General features: G+C 47.1%; 1 protein-coding gene across 7 annotated transcripts in view; it reads left to right on the forward strand.

Annotated features, from left to right (window-relative positions):
- The first annotated feature begins 9,586 nt into the window (after positions 1-9,586).
- The window catches only part of LOC101604584 (BTG3 associated nuclear protein), a 107,878-nt gene continuing 96,084 nt past the window's right edge, over positions 9,587-21,380 (forward strand). For all 7 annotated transcript variants that reach the window (XM_045141633.1, XM_045141635.1, XM_004666054.2 and 4 more), the window contains exon 1: positions 9,587-9,664. The gene's annotated coding sequence lies outside the window, so the exon portion shown is untranslated. The remainder of the gene's footprint in view (positions 9,665-21,380) is intronic.

Here is a 21,380-nt window from a genome sequence, read left to right on the forward strand (position 1 = left end):
TGCAGGAGAGACAGGCCAACAATTACCCGGGCTCTGGCTCTGATTGGCCTAGTTGTTTCTTAAGCATTTTGTTTGTTTATTTGAGAGAGAGTGTGCGCTCAGGGCCTCTAGCCATTGCAAACGAACCACAGATGCTTGTGCCACCTTGGGTATCTGGCTTAATGTGGGTACTGGGGAACTGAACTCGGGTGCTTCGGCTTTGCAGGCAATCACCTTAACAGCTCAGCCATCTCTCCTGCCCAGCCTCATTAGAAAAAAAACCAAAACAAAACATTAATTTATTTATTTATTGGTTTTTCAGTGTAGAGTCTCGCTCTAGCCCAAATTGGCCAGGAATTCACTATGTAGTCTCAGGCTGGCCTCCAACTCATGGTGGTCGGCCAACCTCTGCTGGCTCACAGTGATCCTCCTCACTCTGCCTCTCAAATGCTGGGATTAAAGGTAGGTGCCACCACACCTGGTTTTTTTTTTTTTTTTTTTTAAACACACCTTTTTATTGGGGCTGGGGAAATGTCTAAGCAGTTAAGGCATTTACCTGTGCAGCCTAGGAACCCCAGTTTGATTCCCCAGGACCCACATGAGCCATATGCACAAGGGGCACATGTGTCTAGAGGCCCTGGCACTCCCATTCTCTTTCTCTCTCTCTGCCTTTCTCTCTCTCTCTCTCTTTCTGAAGTAAATAAACAAATAAAATATTTTTTGAAAAGTTTAAAAAACCTTTTTATTGACAACTTCCATAAATATAAACAGTCTGGGCTGGAGAGATGGCTTAGCAGTTAAACACTTGCCTGTGAAGCCTAAGGACCCCGGTTCTAGGCTCAGTTCCCCAGGACCCACGTTAGCCAGATGCACAAGTGGGCACACGCATCTGGAGTTCGTTTGCAGTGGCTGGAGGCCCTGGCGTGCCCGTTCTCTCTCTCTCTGCCTCTTTCTCTCTCTATCTGTTGCTCTGAAATAAAACAAACAAAAAAATACAATCCCACCACTCTCTTTTTACCGTCCCAAATCCCCCTCCACTGAATCCCTTCTTCATTCCAATGTCTGTTTTCTGGGTTTTTCTTTTCTTTTCTTTTTTTTTTTGAGGTAGGGTCTCGCTCTAGCCCAGGCTGATGCAGTATTCACTATGTCGTCACAGGCTGGCCTCAAATTCATGGCCATTCTCCTATCTCTGTCTCCCAAGTGCTGGGATTAAAAAGGGTGTGCCAACACTCCCGGCTCTCTTCTGTTTTTTTTTTTTTTTTTTTTCCAGAAAGGGTCTCACTCTAGCCCAGACGGCCCTGGAATTCACTATGTAGTCTCAGGGTGGCCTCGAACTCACTGTGATCCTCCTACCTCTGTCTCCCGGGTGCTGGGATTAAAGGCGTGCGCCGCCACGCCCAGCTTCTCTTCTGTTTTAATGTCATCATTTCCCCCCTCCTATTATGCAGGTCTTGTATAGGTAACATCAGCCACAGTCAGGACATGAATATCAAGGCCATTTTTTGTCTGGAAGACAGCATTGTAAGCACTGCTCCCCTTCGACTTCTACATTCTTTCTGTCACCTCTTCCACAATGGACTCTGAGCCTTGGAGAGCGTGATACAGATGTCTCACTCAGTGCTGAACACTCCACTGTCACTTCTCACTCAAAACCTTGGTTAAGTTTTGAGTCACACCAGTGGTCACAACCATCTAAAAAAAGAAGCTTCTCTAACCAAAAGTGAGAGTAGCATTTTGGGCGTAAACATATTTGGAGAGCAGTCTGGTGGGTATCATATATCCATTTAGCCAGACAACAGTAGCTGTTCCCCCTTAGAGCTTATGACCTCTCAAGCCATAGGCTTGTTTTGAGGTAGGGTCTCGCTCTAGCCCAGACTGACCTAGAATCCAGTTTTTTTTTTTTTTTGGGGGGGGTGGGTTTCACAAAGCAGGGTTTCACTGTAGTCCAGGCTGATCTGGAATTCACCATGTAATCTCAGAATGGCCTTGAACTCATGATGATCCTCCTACCTCTGCCTCCCAAGTGCTAGGATTAAAGGCGTGCGCCACCACGCCCGGTAACTCCAAGATATTGATCCTTCCTTTTCTATTTTATAGAAGAGCTTGGGGAGCATTGATGTTTGTTATAGTCAGCTCCTCATTGCTGGGGCAAACATCCAACCACACACAGCTTATGGGAAGAAGGGGTTTACAAAATTCAGACGAATACCATCAATGGTGGAAGAAGCTGTCTCACTCCCATAGGTCAATAGCAGAGACACCACCAAACATGCACCACCACCAGCAAGCACGAATGGCCAGAGCTCAAGCTGCTCGGACACACCTAGTACGGCTGGACTCAGATACACTCCTGAATCTACCTTAGGGCTGACCCAAGGTTCACTCCCAGTGACATGCCTCTCTAGCAGGAATCTGCCTGCTAGGGGCTGAAGTTGCAGGCTCCATTTGAAGGTTTGGAGGCACACACCTTTCATCCCAGCACTTGGGAGGGAGAGGTAGAAGGGTCGCCAGGAGTTTGAGTCCTCTGTGAGAGTACATAGTGAATTCCAGGTCAGCCTGAGCTAGAGAGAGACCCTACCTTAAAAATATAAAATAAAATCAACTATCACATATAGACTACCCCAGTGTTAGTTCTTCTGTGAATGTCTAATAAAATTCACCAGTGAATCCATCTGGGCCTGGACTTTTTTTAGTTGGGAATTTTTTTTTCTTAAGTTGGGAGATTTTTTTGATCTCATTGCTTGTTATTGGTCTGTTTAAATGCTTTATTTCATTTTTCTTTAATTTTTTTTTTGAGGGAGGGTCTCACTCTAGCCCAGCTTATTTTACTTTAATTTTTTTTTTTTTTTTTTGATTTTTGAGGTAGGGTCTCACTCTAGTCCAGGCTGATCTGGAACTCACTATGTAATCTCAGGGTGGCCTTGAATTCACAGCGATCCACCTACCTTTGCCTCCTGTTGCAGTCTGGTTCTCATTGCTGGTAGAAATCACCCAACAAGAGTAGCTTCTGGGAAAAAGAGATTTATTTTGGCTTACAGGCTCGAGGGGAAGCTTCATGATGGCAGGGAAAAACGATGGCATGAGCAGAGGGTGGACATCACCCCCTGGCCAACGTAAGGTGGAACACAGCAACAGGAGGGTGTGCCAAACACTGGCATGGGGAAACTGGCTATAAAGCCCTTAAGCCCGCCCCCAACAATACACTCCTTCCAGGAGGCATTAATTCCCAAATATCCATCAGCTGGGAACCTAGCATTCAGAACACCTAAGTTTATGGGGGACACCTGAATCAAACCACCACACCTCCCAAGTGCTGGGATTAAAGGTGTGTGCCACTACGCCCAGCTTTACTTTAATTTTGATAGGTCACATATATCTAGAAAATCATCCATTTCTTTTAGATTTTCCAATTTAGTGGAATATATGTCCTTAAGGTATGTTCTTATGGCTTTCTGAATTTCATTGGAATTTGTTGTAATGGTGCGTGCTTTTCATATATGATTTTATTGATTTGGGAGTCCTCCCTCCCTGACACCCTCTCTCTCTTCTCTGTTTTTTTTTTTTTTAAATATATTTTTTAAATTATTTATTTATTTATTTTGAGAGCGACAGACACAGAGAGAAAGACAGATAGAGGGAGAGAGAGAGAATGGGCGCGCCAGGGCTTCCAGCCTCTGCAAACGAACTCCAGACGTGTGCGCCCCCTTGTGCATCTGGCTAACGTGGGACCTGGGGAACCGAGCCTCGAACCGGGGTTCTTAGGCTTCACAGGCGAGCGCTTAACCGCTAAGCCATCTCTCCAGCCCTTTTTTTTTTTTTTTTTGAGATAGGGTCTCACTCTAGCCCAGGCTGACCTAGAATTCACTATGTAGTCTCAGGCTGGCCTTGAATTCACAACGATCCTCCTACCTCTGCCTCCAAAGTGCTGGGATTAAATACATGTGTTACCACGCTTGGCCTCTTCTCTCTCTTTTTTGGTTAGTTTCATTAAGTCTTTATCAATCTTGTTTATCCTTTCAAAGAATCAACTCTTTATCTCACTGAGTTTTTGGGGGGAGGTTTCTATTTCATTAATTTATGTCCTGATTTTTATTAGTTTTTTTTCATCAACCAAATTTTGGTTTGGCTTTTCTTTCTGTTTCTTTCTTTCTTTTTTGTTTGCTTTTTTTTTTTTTTTGAGGTAGGTTCTTGCTCTAGCCCAGGCTGACCTGGAATTCACTGTGTAGTCCCAGGCTGGTCTCAAGCACACAGTGATCCTCCTATTTCTGTCTCCCAAGTGTTGGGATTAAAGGCGTGCACCAGTACACCTGGTTTAGTCTTTTATTTCTAAGGCTTGAAGGTGGAGCATTGTTTCTTATTTGTGACTTTTTTGATTAATTCCCCTCTTATGACTGCCTTCAATGTATTCCATAGGTTTTGATTCATTGTGTTTTCATTATCAATTGATTCTGGAAAATAATTACCTGATTTCCTTCTTGATTTCTTTAATGACATATTCATCATTCAGTAGTGTACTGCTTAACTTTCCATGGATTTGTGTAGGTTCTATAGTCTTTCATGCTGTTGCTTTGCAGTTTAATCATACTGTGATCAGATAGCATACAAGAAATTATTTCAGGGCTGGAGAGATGGCTTAGCGGTTAAGCGCTTGCCTGTGCAGCCTAAGGACACCGGTTCGAGGCTTGATTCCCCAGGACCCATGTTAGCCATATACACAAGGGGGCGCATGCGTCTGGAGTTCATTTGCAGTGGCTGGAGGCCCTGGTGTGCCCATTCTTTCTCTCTCTCTCTCTCTCTATCTGCCTCTTTCTCTCTGTGTCTGTCGCTCTCAAATAAATAAATATATAAATAAATAAATTTAAAACAGAAATTATTTCAATTTTCTTGTATTTATTAAGATTTGCTTTGTTGCTGGATGTGGTGGCTCATGCCTTTAATCCCAGCACTCAGGAGGCAGAGGTAGGAGGATCACCATGAGTTCCAGGCCAACCTAAGACTACATAGTGAATTCCGGGTCAGCCTGTGCTAGAGAGAGATCCTACCTTGATAAACCAAAAAAAAAAGAGGGGCAAAAGTTAACTCTAAAACACAACTTATTTAAGACTGGCAAAGTAAAGTAGACTAAATGAAGCCGGGTGTGGTGGCACACACCTTTAATCCCAGCATTTGGGAACTTGGGAGGCAGAGGTAGGAGGATCACTGCGAGTACAAAGCCACCCTGAGACTATAGTGAATTCCAGGTCAGCCTGAGCCAGAGTGAGACCCTACCTCGAAAAACCAAACCAAAACAAACAAAAAAAGTACACTAAATGTACATCAGATCTAACATATCAGTAATTTTTTTTTTTTTTTCTAGTGGGCTAAGTTCTTAATTCTTTCCCTCCCTGGAATTCTTTTCTTCAGTAATCTGTCCTGATATGGAAGGGGCAATTAGCACTTCCAATCCAATCCTATATTCCCAGCTTTGGGGTCTATATTGCCCTAGTGTAATACAGCCCACTTACCTTTTAGGGTAACTTGTCTAACTTGTTTGCGTGTGAAGCTGGCTCCCTCTTTGGTGCACTGTGGGCCCTGTTCAGCTGGTTATCTGGATGGGATCTTCAGACCCACTAGGTGGGATGCAGTGTGGGGAGAAGTGGCTCCTATCCCTTGGAGGCCAGAGATCTCCAGTGGCTCCTGGTGCTGGTGTATGGGGAGGGGCGGCTGTAGGAAGCTGTCTGACGTTGTTCTGTGGCTGCTCAGATGGGTCCTGTTGTCTTCTCCTTCAGGCTGTGTGATTGTGGAAGGCCCTTCACCGTAGTTTTGCTCTTGCTGGCCCAGGCAGAGTCCAGCAAGTAAAAGCTCTTCCCAGAGGCCTCCCAGCTGGAGTCCGATCTTACTTGCTGGAAGTCTCAGCTCCCTCTTGCCTTTCTGCTGGGGTCTCATCTGGGTCAATAATTCCTTACCCACCTTCACTTTTTGGTAGGAGAGTGTAATGTGTGTTATCTTGCCTCTTTTACCCCCAGGTTTCCTTGATGTGGCTTTTAACTCTGCCAGCTTAACTGAAATTCTCTGATTATCCTAATTTCTTTAAATTTTATTTATTTATTTATTTGCACAGAGATAGAGAGAATGTGGATATGCCAGGGCCTCTAGCCCCTGCAAACAAACTCCAGATGTATGTGCTGCTTTGGACATCTGGTCTGGGGAATCAAACTTGGGTTGTTAGGCTTCGCCTTAACCACTGAGTAATCTCTCCAGCTACCCCCGCCCCCGCCATTTTTTTTTTTTTTCATTTTTTGTTTTTCAAGATAGGTTCTCCCTCTAGTCCACGCTGACCTGGAACTCACTCTATAGCCCCAGGCTGGCTGTGGACTCAGCGATCCTAGGTGTATCTGTTTATCATACAGAGATATTCAGGCATCCATATTAAGAACTTTTTTTTTTTTTTAAGCAGACAGAGAAAGAGGCAGAGAGAGAGAAAGAGAGAGAGAGAGAGAGGGAGAGAGAGAGAGAGAGAGAGAGAGAGAGAGAGAGAGAATGGACGCGCCAGGGCCTCCAGCCTCTGCAAAGGAACTCCAGACACATGCGCCACCTTGTGCATCTGGCTAACATGGGTCCTGGGGAATCAAACCAGGGTCCTTTGGCTTTGCAGGCAAACGCCTTAACAGCTAAGCCATCCCTCCAGGCCATATTAAGAACTCTTACAAGTAAGAATTTAAATTCAGCTTTGATTAAGGAATGTGAGGAGGTAAGGCACATCTCTCCAAGATTTTTTTTTTTTGGTTCTTCAAGGTAGGGTCTTGCTGTAGCCCAGGCTGACCTGGAATTCACTCTGTATCACTCATGATGATCCTCCTACCTCTGCCTCCTAAGTGCTGGGATTAAAGGCGTTCACCACCACGCCCGGCTTGAGTTTTCCCCCCCTCCCCCAAGGAGGGTCTCACTCTAGCTCAGGCTGACCTGGAATTCACAATGTAGTTTCAAGGTGGCCTCGAACTCACAGAGACCCTCCTACCTCTGCCTCCTAAGAGTGCTATTTTTTTTTTTTTTAACCCTAGTTCCTCTTATAGGATTTCTGGAGTTAGCTTTTGGTCTCCCCCCACCCCCAACCCAATTCCAATGCTGGTGGACTTTAGATCAAGGTTTTGGAGAGCTTTAAATTGGAGATCACTCCTCATTAGGACATAAGGTGAAACTAGAGTTTCTTACAGGTGTGGGAGGGGTGTCATGTGTCTGGAGGTCATACAAAGAAGTAAAGCTGGGCAGGGAGAGAGATAGCAGCCTGTGGGCCAGCCATTTTATTGGGGTCAAGAGTGTAATTTCCTATTAAGGGAGAAATCCCCTACTTCTAGGAACGCTATGGTTAACATTGAATAGCTATGGTTGACTTGGGATGGGTGTCCGGGAACATGGAGTTCAGCCAGAAACATTGCAGCCTGCCAGGACACGTATGAATCACTGCTCCTGGGATTAGTCTGCCCTGTTCTCTGTTCACAAAGGATTCTAAAGGATTCACAAAGGATCCTGTTCTCTAAACACAAAGGATTTTCAGTTACTATTGAAAAATTCTCAATTAGACATTCAGCTTAGGACACTTTGAATTTGAGGTAGTGGCAGCCCCAACATACTTAGACCCCCTGATCCCTCAAGCCTACACAGTTGAGTCTCCACTTGAGGTCTCCTACTCAACCCCATTGGGTGCTGTTTTTGCTTGTGATTAAGCCTGTCTTCTGTTTTTGTCTTTGCTATAATTTTGATTCCTGTACCATAAAGATTGTTGCATAATTCATTCATTCTCTCCCATCAGCCTTTGGTTGTCTTTCAGATCAAGGACAGCAAGCAATTCCTTGCTGCTTCCTAAGTAAGAATCCCGTTCACCAGAGCTCACTGTCAGCAGAGCTGCTTCCTCCCATTTCCCTATCACACCTCAACCTTTTGGCTAAGATCAAGTATAAACAGATTCCCTTAGAGTGGTGTTTTTTTTTTTTTTTCTGGTGTGAATATTCACATACACAGCTCTTATTCGAACAGATATTAGTTCTTTCCTTCTACATGGTTTTAAAAGTATTTATCTATTTGAGAGAGAGGAAAAAAAATATGCCAGAGCCTCCTGCTGCTGCAAATGAACTCCAGATGCTTGCGTCACTTTGTGAGTCTGGCTTTACGTGGGTACTGCGGAATCAAGCCAAGCTGTTAGGCTTTGCAAGCAAGTGCCTTTAACAGCTAAGTGATTTCTCCAGTCCTTCTTCCTACCTTATTTGAGACAGGGTGTCATGTTTGCTGCTTGGAATGACAGATTAGCTGCCTCATGAGCTGAGTCTGTTTCCCACTGTGATAAGTGCTGGGACTGCAGATGTGTGTATGACTTACATCTGGCTTTAAATGGGTTCTGAAAATCTGAATTCCAGTTTGTTCAGCAAGTGCTTTTAACTACTTCAGCCATCCCCAGCCCACCTAGAGATATTAAAAAGCATATATTTATTTGCTAGGAGGTGTGTGTGTGGGGGGGGGGGCAGTATGGGCATGCTAAGGCCTCTTACCACTGCAAATGACTCCAGATGCATAGATGTGAGGCGACATAAAATCAAGACTTCAACAGAGCCCAAATCCTGCTCTACCCACCTTGCTGTACGAGTCTTTAATCTGTTTGAGACTTTATCCTCATCTTTGCAAATGACAGATTACTTTGCCCTCCTGGACCAGCCCCAAACAGAACTGTTGTGGAAAGGCCTTTAGCTCAGATAGGGCTTGTCTTTGCACAGGGAAGGGGCAAAAAACTCAAGGTATTTTCCAAGTGAAAACAGCTCCAGAATCCTGAGTTTGAAGGACTCCTCCTTACGACTAGGCAGAAAAATGAGAACAGAGAGGAACATGAAGAGTGATGACATTGCTAGCACAGCAAGCCACGAGTGGCACCTCAGGAACTGTCTGAAGTTTGTTAACAAACGCACTTTGATGTTTCACAAAATATGTGCGTATTCACATCATCACGAGTTCCTACGCCAGGAAACATAAGAATTCCGGGCGAGCTTGTCTGACAATACCTGAGCAGGGGAACAACTGTGGAAACCGATAGTGTACATCTCAGGAACAAGCGAGGCAGAGCCACGGCCATAATAGGTACGACCCATTGTGCAGACCCAGCCTATAGAGCCACTGTCACTACAAGTCCCAGCAACCCTCGGGGCGGGGACAGGACTACAAATCCCGACAGGCGCACCAAGGGCGCGGGGACTACGAGTCCCAGAATACTTTGCGTTCGACACGCAGGGCACTCCGGAATTTGTAGTCGCCGGTGCAGCAATCATGCCCATTTACTCCGTCTCGAATAAGGACGTACATTATTTATACTGCCCCAGAAAGCGACGTTTCCCGCCCTTGCAAGAAACGCGGATGTATGACGGAAAAACGAAGAGCACCGCGAAATAAGACCTGGCGCGTGAAGAAGACGGTCGCGCATGCTCGCCGGAGTCCGTCGGCTAAAGCGCGCGCAAGAAGCGCGGAGCGCGGGCCCCGCCCCCACCCCGCAGACCTTCAGGTCCCGCCCTCAAGACCCGCGCCCAGGGAGCTTGCGCTGGGGGCGGGGCGCAGGCCGCTGGGAGGTGCTCGCGGCGCCTGCGCAGAGAGGCGGCTTCTCTCGCGAGGACGGACGCCATTATCGCATCTCCCCGACAAACACCACGAGAATTCCGCAGCCCACACGGTAATTGCAGCTCCCGCAGCCGGTCGCGCCTCCACTCCCCCTTCCCGCGGGGCGAGAGCGAGAGCGAGATCTCCGTCCGCCCCCGCCCCGCCCCGCCGCTGACTACCGCCAACGGCCGGGGGGCCGACACGGCGGGACTGGGCCGGGCAGGGCGGGGGCCGCGGGCCTCGGTGTTCTCCGCGCCCGCTCTCTTCGCGCCGATGCCGGCTGGCCCGGGGGTCCGGGCCCCGGCGGGGGCGCCAGGCTCGCGCGACCTACGGCTGGTCCATCTCTCTCTCTCTGAGCGTCCCGGTGCGACGGGGGCGCCCGCGAGCGAGCGTGGCCTGCTGGCCGTCCTGGGTGTTCCGCTCCCGGGAGCCGCCCCGTGCGTTGGGCGGGTGGCCCCTGTCACCGGGGCCATAGTGTGAGGACAGCTGCGTGTCTGGGTCCTACGCCGGGCCGCGCTGGCCGGAGCAGCTCGCCCGTCCGAAGTCTCGTTAACAGCACATATTCAAGTCCTTAGTAGTGGCTGCATCAGAAATGCGGCCACCTCCTGTCCCCGCCCCAGTGTGCAGAGACCGACCTCCTTCACTGCTGCTTCAGGTGTCCGCAGTTCCCCTGGGCAGCCGGTACCGGGTCAGCCTTGCGGGCTCTTGGCTTTCTGCTCTGCTCTGACCGATGACTTAGCTCTTGCTCGTGCATCGCTTCTTGGCTTCACGCACAGTTCACTTTATTTATGTTAGTACTGCACAAGGAGTCTGCTTCATGTTTTCGTCTTCCTGCACAGCTTTCATTTTCCCCCTTCTGTTTGTAGTGCTCTTTTTTTTTTTCCTGTTCCCGTGGGACTCCTTACATTGTAGCCTCTCAAGGCTGTCCAATCTACGGCCTCCCTCCACTTCCCCAGTCCTCTGTCTTCTTTCTAATCTGGGTCAGGCTGGCACAGGTAGGTCCTAATAGCTTTCCTGATACGCCCGCCCGGTTTGTTCAGGACAGTGCTTTGTCTTATCTTTATCCATCATCTTATTGGGAACCTCTGCCAAGTAATTCTTTTGGGTAACTTTTTACTCCCCGGACGGTTTTAAGGTCTTCTCTTTGGCATTTTTACAATGTGCGAGTATATTCTTTGTCCTAGTAGGCTTGTCCTTCAGCTCTGGAAAATTCTCTTGAGTCATTTGACAATTCCTTTGATTTTAGGAATTCCTCTTAATTTTTGGATCAATTCATTAAGTCTCTTCTTCACCCCTTCTCATTTTCAGGTGAGGTTTTCAATTTATCTTTCAGACCTATTGAAATTTTACTTATTTATTTATTTGAAGTAAGGTCTCATTCTAGCCCAGGCTAACCTGAAATTCATTATGTAGTTGCAGGCTGGCCTCTTACTTTTGCCTCCCTAGTGCTGGAATTAAAGGCGTGCATCACTAAGCCTGGCAAAACTTTTTATTTCCATGACCAAAATTCTAATTCATGAGTGTATTCATTTTTTTCCTTTTTCATAGCAATTTACTGAATAATGAGTGCATTGTCTTCTGGAGGCTGGGGAAATTGTTCTTTCAGTTCTCTTTTGTTCTGATTTCATGTTTACCCTGGTATCACTTAAAGGAGGTGGCTTTTGGTTTTTGTGACAGAGCCTGCAGTATACTGTCTAAAGCAAGAGGAAGTTGGCAGAGAGCCCTGAATCTGGAGCCGCTTTTGAAAATGGTTTTCCCCTCTGTTGGCTGGGAGGGCTAGCTGCCCCGAGGTCTTGAGCAGCAGAGTGCAGAGGCCTTGGCTCTGGACAGGTTGTCCCTCTTCTTTGAGGAACTCCCTTGGCTTGGGAGCTGCTCCATTTGCCTTGCTAGGGACTGTGGAGACTGACTTCTCTGGCCTAGCCCCTCTGCTGTGGTTCTGCTGAGTCTAGAGCTGCACTCCTGGGGGTCTGTCTCCCTTTCCTGGGTTGTATTCTCTGTCAGAAAATTCGCAGTCTCTTGACGTCATGTTCTTATGAGTTTATTATACTCTATTAAAATTATTAATATTATTATTTTCTGTTTTGTTTTGTCCAGGTAGGGTCTTCCTCTAGCACAGGCTGACCTGGAACTCTATAGTGCTGGGCTGGCCTCCAACCCACAGGGATCCTACTACCTCTGCCTCCTGAGTGCTGGGATTAACTGATTAAAGGTGGGGTTAACTAAAGCACCTAAAATTATTTTAATGGGGTGGGTGGAGGTTACCTGTGTGGTCATTGGCCCTGAGCAGGAATTCCAAATCTGTTCTCTTGCCACCACCTCTCTCCTGCCTCTCTCTGGCTTTGGGGATGGAGGGGTGCCAGGTCACCATCACCGTGGCCACCTCTAGTTGAATGGATGGTTCTTTTGGCTCTGCAGCCTCGAGACACTAGGCTGTGCTGGGGAAGGCTGGTCAGACATGTTTTGTAGCAAACGCTGTGAGTTCAGACACTTCATGGGCTTCTCACTGGGCCATTGTGAGCAACCCAGCACGCTGCAGTTCCAGACAGCTTGCAGCACAGTGTTTCCTGTGCCCACATACAGGTGCTGCAGGCCCACCCGTGGGCTGTCAAACTTGAAAGATGTGTGTAGTGAAACTGCTCTGCTAGTAGCATGGTCTCTCACAGCTCCACGTGGATAAACCAGGCCCCCCCTCCCCCCCGCACCTTCAGAATCCGCCTGTACTTCCAAGTACTTGCAGTGTTCCTGTTATTCCTGAGCTTCCCTAGCTCCTTCACCTGCCTTTCCTGATGTTCACATCTAAATGCGATGAAATGTCCATAAAACCCAGAAACTTTACATTGGACAGCACTGTCAACTGAGATTGCAGACCTTACTCAAATTTCAGCATTCCACTAAAGTCCCTTTTTTGTTTCAGGATCTAATTCAGGACCCTACTTCACATTTAGTTGTCTTATCTCCTACAATCTGATGTTTATATAATTCCAAAGTATCTCCCCCAGGGTATTTGTTTCTCACAAAGGGAAAGATAGTAATGTCTCCATGGAAAAACCCAGCAGGTAACATCAAGGAAACATCTAACCTGACATGACTGGTAATATGTCAGATCCCCAGGAGATACCTCTTTGCCAAAAATGAAGTCTATTGAGAAAACATTACAGCCAAATTGAGGGATGTTCACTAAAATTTTGACCGGCTCCTCCAAAGCATCCAGGTCTCTGAAGAAAGGGAGTAGGCCACAAGAAGGCCAGGACCAGTGTGCGCAGTGATGCTCAGAAAGTACTGCCTGTGCAAGGAGTTGCTGCAGACTTGTTCTGTGGTTTGGTTAATAGGTGCTTGAGACAGATGGGGCTCCAGGCACAAGCTCTAGGTATGTTTATAGCAGTGGTATATTTGTTAGGGCCTAGTTGCCCTGTCTATGAAAAGTGCCCAAAACTTGAGGTGTACAGTCAAGTAAATGACACGCAAGGCTTCTAAGCACCACTTTGGTTATGAAACTTGGAACAATATTTCCTTTGGAAGAAAAGACACGGTGGGGGGGGGGAATGGAGCAGGGAGGGCGACAGACACACTGAAGGTCCAACAACGCCTCGTGAAAGTCCTCACACATGATGAACATCCTGATTGTTTCTTCATATACAACAAGTGCAGTGTGGGGAGGAGAGTAAGTGACTGCAGTGTGCTCCTCAGAAGCTGATCTTTGCTTGTCTAGAATGTGCAGTTCATCCATCTCCAGGCAGAATCCTGCACTGGGGCCCATCAGCACTCAGTCATGAAACAGCCTCAGGAGTTCCATGGTCATGTATGGGCTCCACTCCCACTTTGTTCTAGGCCTTGCCTCTCCCGTCAGTTCTCAAGGGCAGGATTAAAAAAATTTTTTTTAAATTTATTTATTTGAGAGCGACAGACACAGAGAAAGACAGATAGAGGGAGAGAGAGAGAATGGGCGTGCCAGGGCTTCCAGCCTCTGCAAACGAACTCCAGATGCGTACGCCCCCTTGTGCATCTGGTTAACGTGGGACCTGGGGAACCGAGCCTCGAACCGGGGTCCTTAGGCTTCACAGGCAAGCGCTTAACCGCTAAGCCATCTCTCCAGCCCTCAAGGGCAGGATTAAAAGATACGGACTCCCTGTCTTCAACACACACACACATACACACACACACACAGTGAGGTGGTATGCATATGGAAGTCTTGAGGGGCTTGGAGCTGGCACTGGAGGTGTCAGTGCCTCCAGAGCTTGGGACTGTAGCGGGTTATATGCCTGAAGCACTGTGAACTTCACCCCCCTGTCCTCCCCTCTTTTCTATTTATATATTATTTATTTATTTGAAAGCAGAAGGGAGTGATAGATTGAGAGAGAGTGAATGGGTGTGCTAGGACCTCTTGCCACTGCAAATGAACTCTAGATGCATGTGCTACTTTGTGCATGTGGCTTAACGTGGGTATTGGGGAATGAAACCCGGATTGGCAAGTGCCTTAATCGCTGAGCCGTCTCTCCAGTCCCATCATTCTTAGTCTCTCTCTTTTTACATAATTTATTTGCAAGCGCAGAGAGAAAGAGAAAATGGATGCACCAGGGCCTTTTGTTGCTGCAGACAAACTCCAGATGTGTGTGCTACTTTGTATATTGGGCTTTATGTGGGTACTGAAGAATTGAACCCAGGTTGCCAGGCTTTTGCAAGCAAGTGCCCTAACTGAGCCATCATCCCCAGCCAGTTCCTCATTCCTCCTTTTTTGTTTTCCAAGGTAGGGTTTCACTCCAGCCCAGGCCGGCCTGGAATTTACTGTGTAGTCTCAGATTGGCTTCGAACTCACAGTGATCCTCCTCCCTCTGCCTTCTGGGTGCTGGGATTAAAGGCGTGTGCCACCTTGCCTGGAGAGAAAGAGAGTGGGTACACCAGGGCCTCTAGCCACTGCATACAAACTCCAGACACATTGGCTCCCTTGTGCATCTGGCTTACATGGGTCCTTAGGCTTCGCAGGCAAATACCGTAACCACTTCCATGTAAGCCATTTCCCTGGTCTCCTCATTCCTATTCTTTATTTATTTGGGAGAGAGAGAATGGGCACGCCAGGGCTTCCAGCTACTGCAAATGAACTCCAGATGCACGCACCACCTTGTGCATCTGGCTTATGTGGGTCCTGGGGAGTCGAATGGAGGTCCTTTGGCTTTGCAGGCAAGTGCCTTAACAGCTAAGCCATTCCTCCAGCCCTCATTCCTGTTCTTTGTTGTCTTTCTTTTTGGATTTTTTTTTAATACTTTTTAAAAAATTTTTTTGTTCATTTTTTATTTATTTATTTGAGAGTGACAGAGAGAGAGAGAGAGATTGAGAACGGGCGCGCCAGGGCCTCCAGCCACTGCAAACGAACTCCAGACGCGTGCGCCCCCTTGTGCATCTGGCTAACGTGGGACCTGGGGAACCGAGCCTCGAACCGGGGTCCTTAGGCTTCACAGGCAAGCGCTTAACCGCTAAGCCATCTCTCCAGCCCTCTTTTTGGATTTTTTTGAGGTAGGGTCTCACTGTAGTCCAGGCTGACCTGGAATTCACTATGTAGTCTCAGGGTGGCCTTGAACTCTCAGTGATCCTCCTACTTCTGCCTCCCAAGTGCTGGTATTAAAGGTGTGAGCCATCACGCTCGGCATCATTCCTACTCTTTTTTTTTTTTGTGTTTCAAGGTAGGGTCTGTCTTTAGCCCAGGCTGACCTGGAATTCACTATGGAGTCTCAGGGTGGCCTCAAACTCAGCGATCCTTCTACCTCTGCCTCCCAGTGCTGGGATTCAAGGCGTGCGCCACCACACCCTGCCATTTCTATTCTTAATTAATGTATCTACAGCTTTCGTGTCTGTTCAGTCAAGGACTGTCCAGTTTGATTAAATACATGTTGGCTCATTTTCTCCATGAGGGAGTGGATTATAAGATTCCCTTTTCCAAAAAGCCTCATTGGTAAAGGAGGCTGGTGGGTACCCGCATAGGAAACCTACAAGGTTGATTGCTTATTGTCATGAGCTATGGAAGAATAAAGTCTGGCCAGAGGGTGAAAAGATAGGAATAGATTCAGTTACATCACTGGAAATGTTGATAGGTGGAATGGAGTTTATATGTGACAGTTGATTACCATTTTCCTCTCAGATGTTCTATATTAACATTTGATAAATAGTGCATAGAAAGTGAGTGGGTGGGAAACTTGGGAAGGTTGTGAGCCAGCCAGATGAAAGCCAGGCAGCCTGTGAGAAGGCCCTATGGCAGCAGACCTTCCAGTAATACAGACTTAGGGTCTGTGACTCAGAATCCAGCTGTGGCCGCCAGTAAGTTTTCCTTTTTCCTCAAAATGGAAAGTTATCAAATTCCTTGAAGTAAACTTAGATCAGCCTTTTGGAAACTGGACACGGGTAAAATCTTGCTGTGTGTACCACTGGCGTTTCCTGGCTGCCGTGAACTACATTTCTTTTGAGTGTGGCGGAAGCCCAAAGCATTGTCACCTCACAGATCCAGGGAAAGAATTTGGCCGCTGCCCTGCTGTTTCCATGGGCTGTATGTACCTGGGATGGGGATAGCTTTGGCTGCCACAAAGTCCTTCCCCGTCTGAGCTCAGCTTGAAATTCATTGGTGGGAGCCAGGGATGGCTTGCAGTGGAGTCCACTGCTGGAGGCCCCCACCTTCTGTGCCCTGAATGCTTCCCACTCCAGCCAACATAGGCTCAGGACAAATTTGACAGATTCCTGATCACCAGCTAATATTGCTTCTATTAGTGGTCAGCTTGCAGTCACAGCCACATGCCATGTAAGGACATTTTAGCCAGTGATGGACATGCAGTCTCCCAGGGCAATATCACCTCTGACCTTGGAATATCTTAGTTTGTGTAAGCATACCATGTGATGATAGTGAAATTGCCAAAGGACACAGTCCCCAGACCCAGTCCTTCTCATGATGTACAACTAATTGCTTTTCTAGTTTTGAAATTATTTCATGAATTTTAATGATCTGAAAAGCTTCACATGGTTTCAGTTTTGCAAAGTGTGTGTGTGTGTGGGGGGGGGTTAATATTTATTGTGTGTTTCAATGTAATGCTTAAAAATTCCTTAATTCAAGCTGGGCGTGGTGGTGCACGTCTTTAATCCCAGCACTCAGGAGGCAGAAGTAGGAGGATTGCCATGAGTTTGAGGTCACCATGAGACTCCATAGTGAATTCCAGGTCAGCCTGGGCTACCGTGAGACCCTACCTTGAAAAACCAAAAAAAAAAAAAAATTTCTGTAATTCATATTTGTCCAAAATGCAGGCCTGCATGTGAGGGAGGAGGCAGGAAGTGGGAGGAGTGAGACAGGATGAAGGCCAGTCTGTGGTGCTTGTGACCCCTTCACTCCTGAGCACAGCTCTTAGTGGCACGTTCAGCTTGACCTGCATCCTGCTGCCATTGGACAAGAGCACAGCTGCTCTGCTTCATGCCTTTGGGATTTCTATTGGCTGATTCTCATCTGTCAGAATCCCTCCAGGAGACAGAGGAGGAGCTGGACCAGCCTGGCAGGCAGCCTAGTCACCTTCCAGTAACAGTGCCCATGCTCCTTAGGAGACTGCTTGCCTTTGTTTATTCCCCACGCTCCAGACAGTTTCACGACTCTGAAGATGCCACGAGAGTCATTCAATGCTTGGGAGCTCTGGGGTCAAAGTCTAGGAATGTTCTGAAAAGGGCCAGACAGGCTATGCCTGACTTTGTGGGAGTCTTCACCCGTCAGCTCTGCCTTGGGTAGTGGAAGTTGCATGGATGGGGCCTGTCCCACCTGTGTGTCCATGGAAACAGCGTTTCCTGCTGCTTTGCCCTTTGCATAATATGGACAGGAGTTGAACACAGGTCTGGGTGGGAGTGAATCGCCGGTGTGGGGAAGCTGGCATGCAGATAAACTGTAAAGTGCTGTTCAGCAACAAGTCCCCAGGTCCCTTACTACTTGCCTGCTATGCTACTAATGGGACTTTTACCTGCTGATGTGGGGTCGTGGAGCTTCAGGATGGAGCCCCTGAGGATCATCTCACTGGCGAAGACCTTTGATGGTACTTTAGGGTTTTAGTTTATTCTGGGAAGGTGAAGTGTAAATAATCACATTTAAGCCTGGGCAGCACCCGTTTTCTGTCACTGCCTTTCTTTGCAGAAGAAACCCAAGCTCTGATTTTGGTTTTTTTTTGTTTTTTTTTTTTTTTATTTGAGAGAAAGAGTCAGGTAGGTAGGTAGGTAGATAGAGAACATGTGTGTGTTAGAGCCTTCAGTTGCTGCAAACAGACTCCAGAAGCACACACCACCTTTTGCATCTGGCTTACATGAATCCTGGGGAATTGAACTGAGGTCCTTTGGCTTTGCAAGCAAGTTCCTTTAACTGCTAAGCCATCTCTCCAGCCCTGATTTGTTTTTTCAAGGTAGGGTCTCACTCTGGCCTAGCTTGACCTGAAACTCATTTTGTAGTTTCTAGCTGGCCTCAAGTTCAGTGATCCTCCTATCTCTGTCTCCTGAGTGCTGGGATTAAAAGTGTGCGCCACCACACCTGGCTCCAAGACATTTTTTTTCGGGGCGGGGGTTCAAGGTAGGGTCTTGGTCTAGTCCAGGCTGACCTGGAATTCACTATGTAGTCTCAGGGTAGCCTCAAACTCATGGCGATCCTCCTACCTCTGCCTCCCAAGTGCTGGGATTAAAGGTGTGCGCCACCATGCCCGGCCTCCAAGATATTTTTTTAACAGGAATTAGGTTTGTATGCTTGTTTTAAATAATTTCAGGCTTAGAAGTTGCAGGAGAAACACATAGTGTGATATAGTCTCCCTTGTTCTCAAGTGTTAATATCTCCGTAGGACATGTTGTGCTTACTTAAGGCCTGATGCCCCTGGGTCCTAATGTTTATGTGCTTTTTCCTAAAAACAAGGGTGTTCTCTTACAACTGCAGGACAGCTAAGGATGTGTCATCGCATTGCAATAAACAGTAGATTTCTTTATCACGCCAGTGCCCTTTGTGGCAAAAACGACTCCTTTAAGGAAATTTGTGAATATGGTTTTCTCCAAGAATATTTGCTGTGCCCCACATAATTCTAAAGTAGGCTCCATACACTTGACAGCATATAAACCTAGTAAAATCAGTCTTAGTTCTTTTTGTTTTGTTTTGTTTTGTTTTTTGAGGTAGGGTTTCACTCTAGCTCAGGCTGACCTGGAATTCACTATGTCTATGTAGTCTCAGGGTAGCCTTGAACTCACAGCGATCCTCCTATCTCTGCCTCCTCTCCTGAGTGCTGGGGTTAAAGGCTTACACTGCCGTGCCTGGCTCAAAATCTTTTTGATAAAATCATTGGAATGGGGGAAAACAAACAAACAACAGCAACAAAAACCCCACAGCAACAACATTGGAATGGGTCTGGAAAGATGGCTTAGCAGTAAAAGGCACTTGCTTGCAAAGCCTGCCAGCCTGGATTCAATTCCCCAGTCACCCACCTAAAGCCTGATGGGAATTGATTTGCAGCAGCAAGAGATCCTGATGGACACGTGTTTGTGCACACATGAAAATAAATAAATAAATAAAAGCACTGGGTTAGCTGTCTCCTTCTGTCATTGTGCTAGGAGAGTTCTGGAATGACGGAATGGTTGAGGTTGGGAGGCAGGGGCACAGGGTGAGCTGGGAAGTGTGGCTTGCTGGTATTCCCTATTAGGTTAAAAGAAAGGTGGAGGAGCCTGGGCTGGTTGGGTAAAGAGGGGTTTCCAGGAAGTCCCTACTGCTCAGAGCTGGACCATTTCAAAGTAGTCTGAACATTTTGGGTTATATAATTAAAATTTGTACACCTTGAAAGCCGGGTGGTTATTGGATTAAGGTGAAAAACATCCTTGAAAGACTAATGAATGAATCTTTATTATTAACTATTACTGAGACAGAGTCTTGCTCTGTAGCTCAGGCTAGTCTGCGTTGTCATGATCCTCCTGCCTCTGCCTCCTCAATGCTGGGTTAGAGGTGTGCAGACCACACTCAGCTCTTTAATGCAAACAACAGATTTTTTTTCCCCTTTGTTTTGGTTTTTCAAGGTAGGGTCTCACTCTGGCCCAGGCTGACCTGGAATTCACTATGTAGTCTCAGGGTGGCCTCAAACTCAAGGCAATCCTCCTACCTCTGCCTTCCAAGTGCTGGGATTAAAGTCATGTGACACCATGCCTGGCCAGATTTTCTATAAAAAGATGTTTTTCTTTGGGCTGGAGAGGTGGCTCAGAGTTAAGATGATTGCCTGCAAAGCCTAAGGATCCGAGTTCTGTACCCCAGTACACGTAAAGCCAGATACACAAGGTGGCATATGCATTTACAGTGGCTAGAGACCCTGGCATGCCCCTTCTTTTTCTCTCTTTCCCTCTCTTTCTCTCCCTCTCCAATAAGTAAATAAAAATAAGTAAATAATATATATAAAAGAGGTTTATATCGGTAATCATTTTAAAGTGAAGCACACTGTTTCTTTCCCTTGCACTTGTGTCATAATCCAGTTTCTGATGGAAGTTTTCGTTGACTGGGACACCTTGTCCTCAACAGCACACCCAGACGCCCAGGGGCTCTCTTGGAGAGCCTTTCAAGTGAGGTGCCCGCAGGCGTACTTTCTTTGAGGAGCCCCTCCTCTGGGTGGTGAGGAGCCAGGCAGCTAGGAACCTATTGGACTTTGGGTCCACTTCTCAGTTTTTCTGAGAGGAGGGTAGTTGTGACCCCACCCGGGATCTGAGGGCTGGGAGGTGGGGAGGTGGAGTCCTTGTCCACCTTCTGTGGCCGGTGTGGCAACAGGTTTGCAAGTCACCATTGTGTGTCTACAGATGTTCCCGTTCTAGTTTCATTCAGACCATTACTATCTAGCTAACTTCCAGAAAGTGAGATGCCTATACTTCTGCATGCACTACGTGTATGGTCAGTCTCTGTCTCTGACTTGGTTTCTGTCTTATGGGGCTCCAGCGATAGTTCTGGCCTTCTGGCATCTCTTCTATGAGGAAGCTTTGGTCATGCACTGAGAATTGGGATCCTGAGCAAAGCTGCTGAGACCTGAAGTCTCCAGTCTTCAGACCAAACCTTTGGCTCCGGAGGCAGCAGTTGGTGGAGTGTGGTTACTCCCCACACAGTCTACTCCTGAAGCTGGACATGTGGGCAGGTGGGCTGCCTGTTCTGCTTGAGTTCTTGAGGGCTGCTTGCTTTGAGGTGTGGTGCTGTGTAGGTCAGAAGCAGAGACAATGATCTGTGCCCTGTGGGCTTCTGATGGCCCACACTTGTTGGTGCTGCTTAAGACAGGAGTTAACTTGTTTTTGTTTTCACCTTGTTACCTGGCTAGGATTGCAAAGCCTCTTAAAGTAGTGGCACATGTTGGTGTGTGTGGTGGCTCATGCCGTTAATCTCAGAACTGGGAAGGCAGAGGTGGAAGGATCATGGTAAATTCCAGGCTAGCCTGAGACTACATAGTGACTTCCAGGTCTAGCCTGGGCTAGAGCAAGAAAGACCCTACCTAGAAAAGCAAAAAAAAAAAAAAAAAAAAAAAAAAAGTGGCACATACCAGGTGTTTGGTGTGTGTGGAATGCCAGGCAGAGGATCTCAGAGTCCTTGGAAGTGGCTTCTCTTGCACATTTTGTTGTAAGTGGTGACAAGTTTTGTTCCTGTACAGAGTTGAAGTTTCGGTGTATTATTTATTATTCAATGATAAACTTTATAAACAATGACAGGTTCTTCTTATTTTTTTTTTTTTTTTCCGAGGTAGGGTCTCACTCTAGCTCAGGTTGACCTGGAGTTCACTATGTAGTCTTAGGTTGTC

The sequence above is a fragment of the Jaculus jaculus genome, chromosome 1, assembly GCF_020740685.1.
Source record: "Jaculus jaculus isolate mJacJac1 chromosome 1, mJacJac1.mat.Y.cur, whole genome shotgun sequence".
In the NCBI taxonomy this organism is placed as follows: domain Eukaryota; kingdom Metazoa; phylum Chordata; class Mammalia; order Rodentia; family Dipodidae; genus Jaculus; species Jaculus jaculus.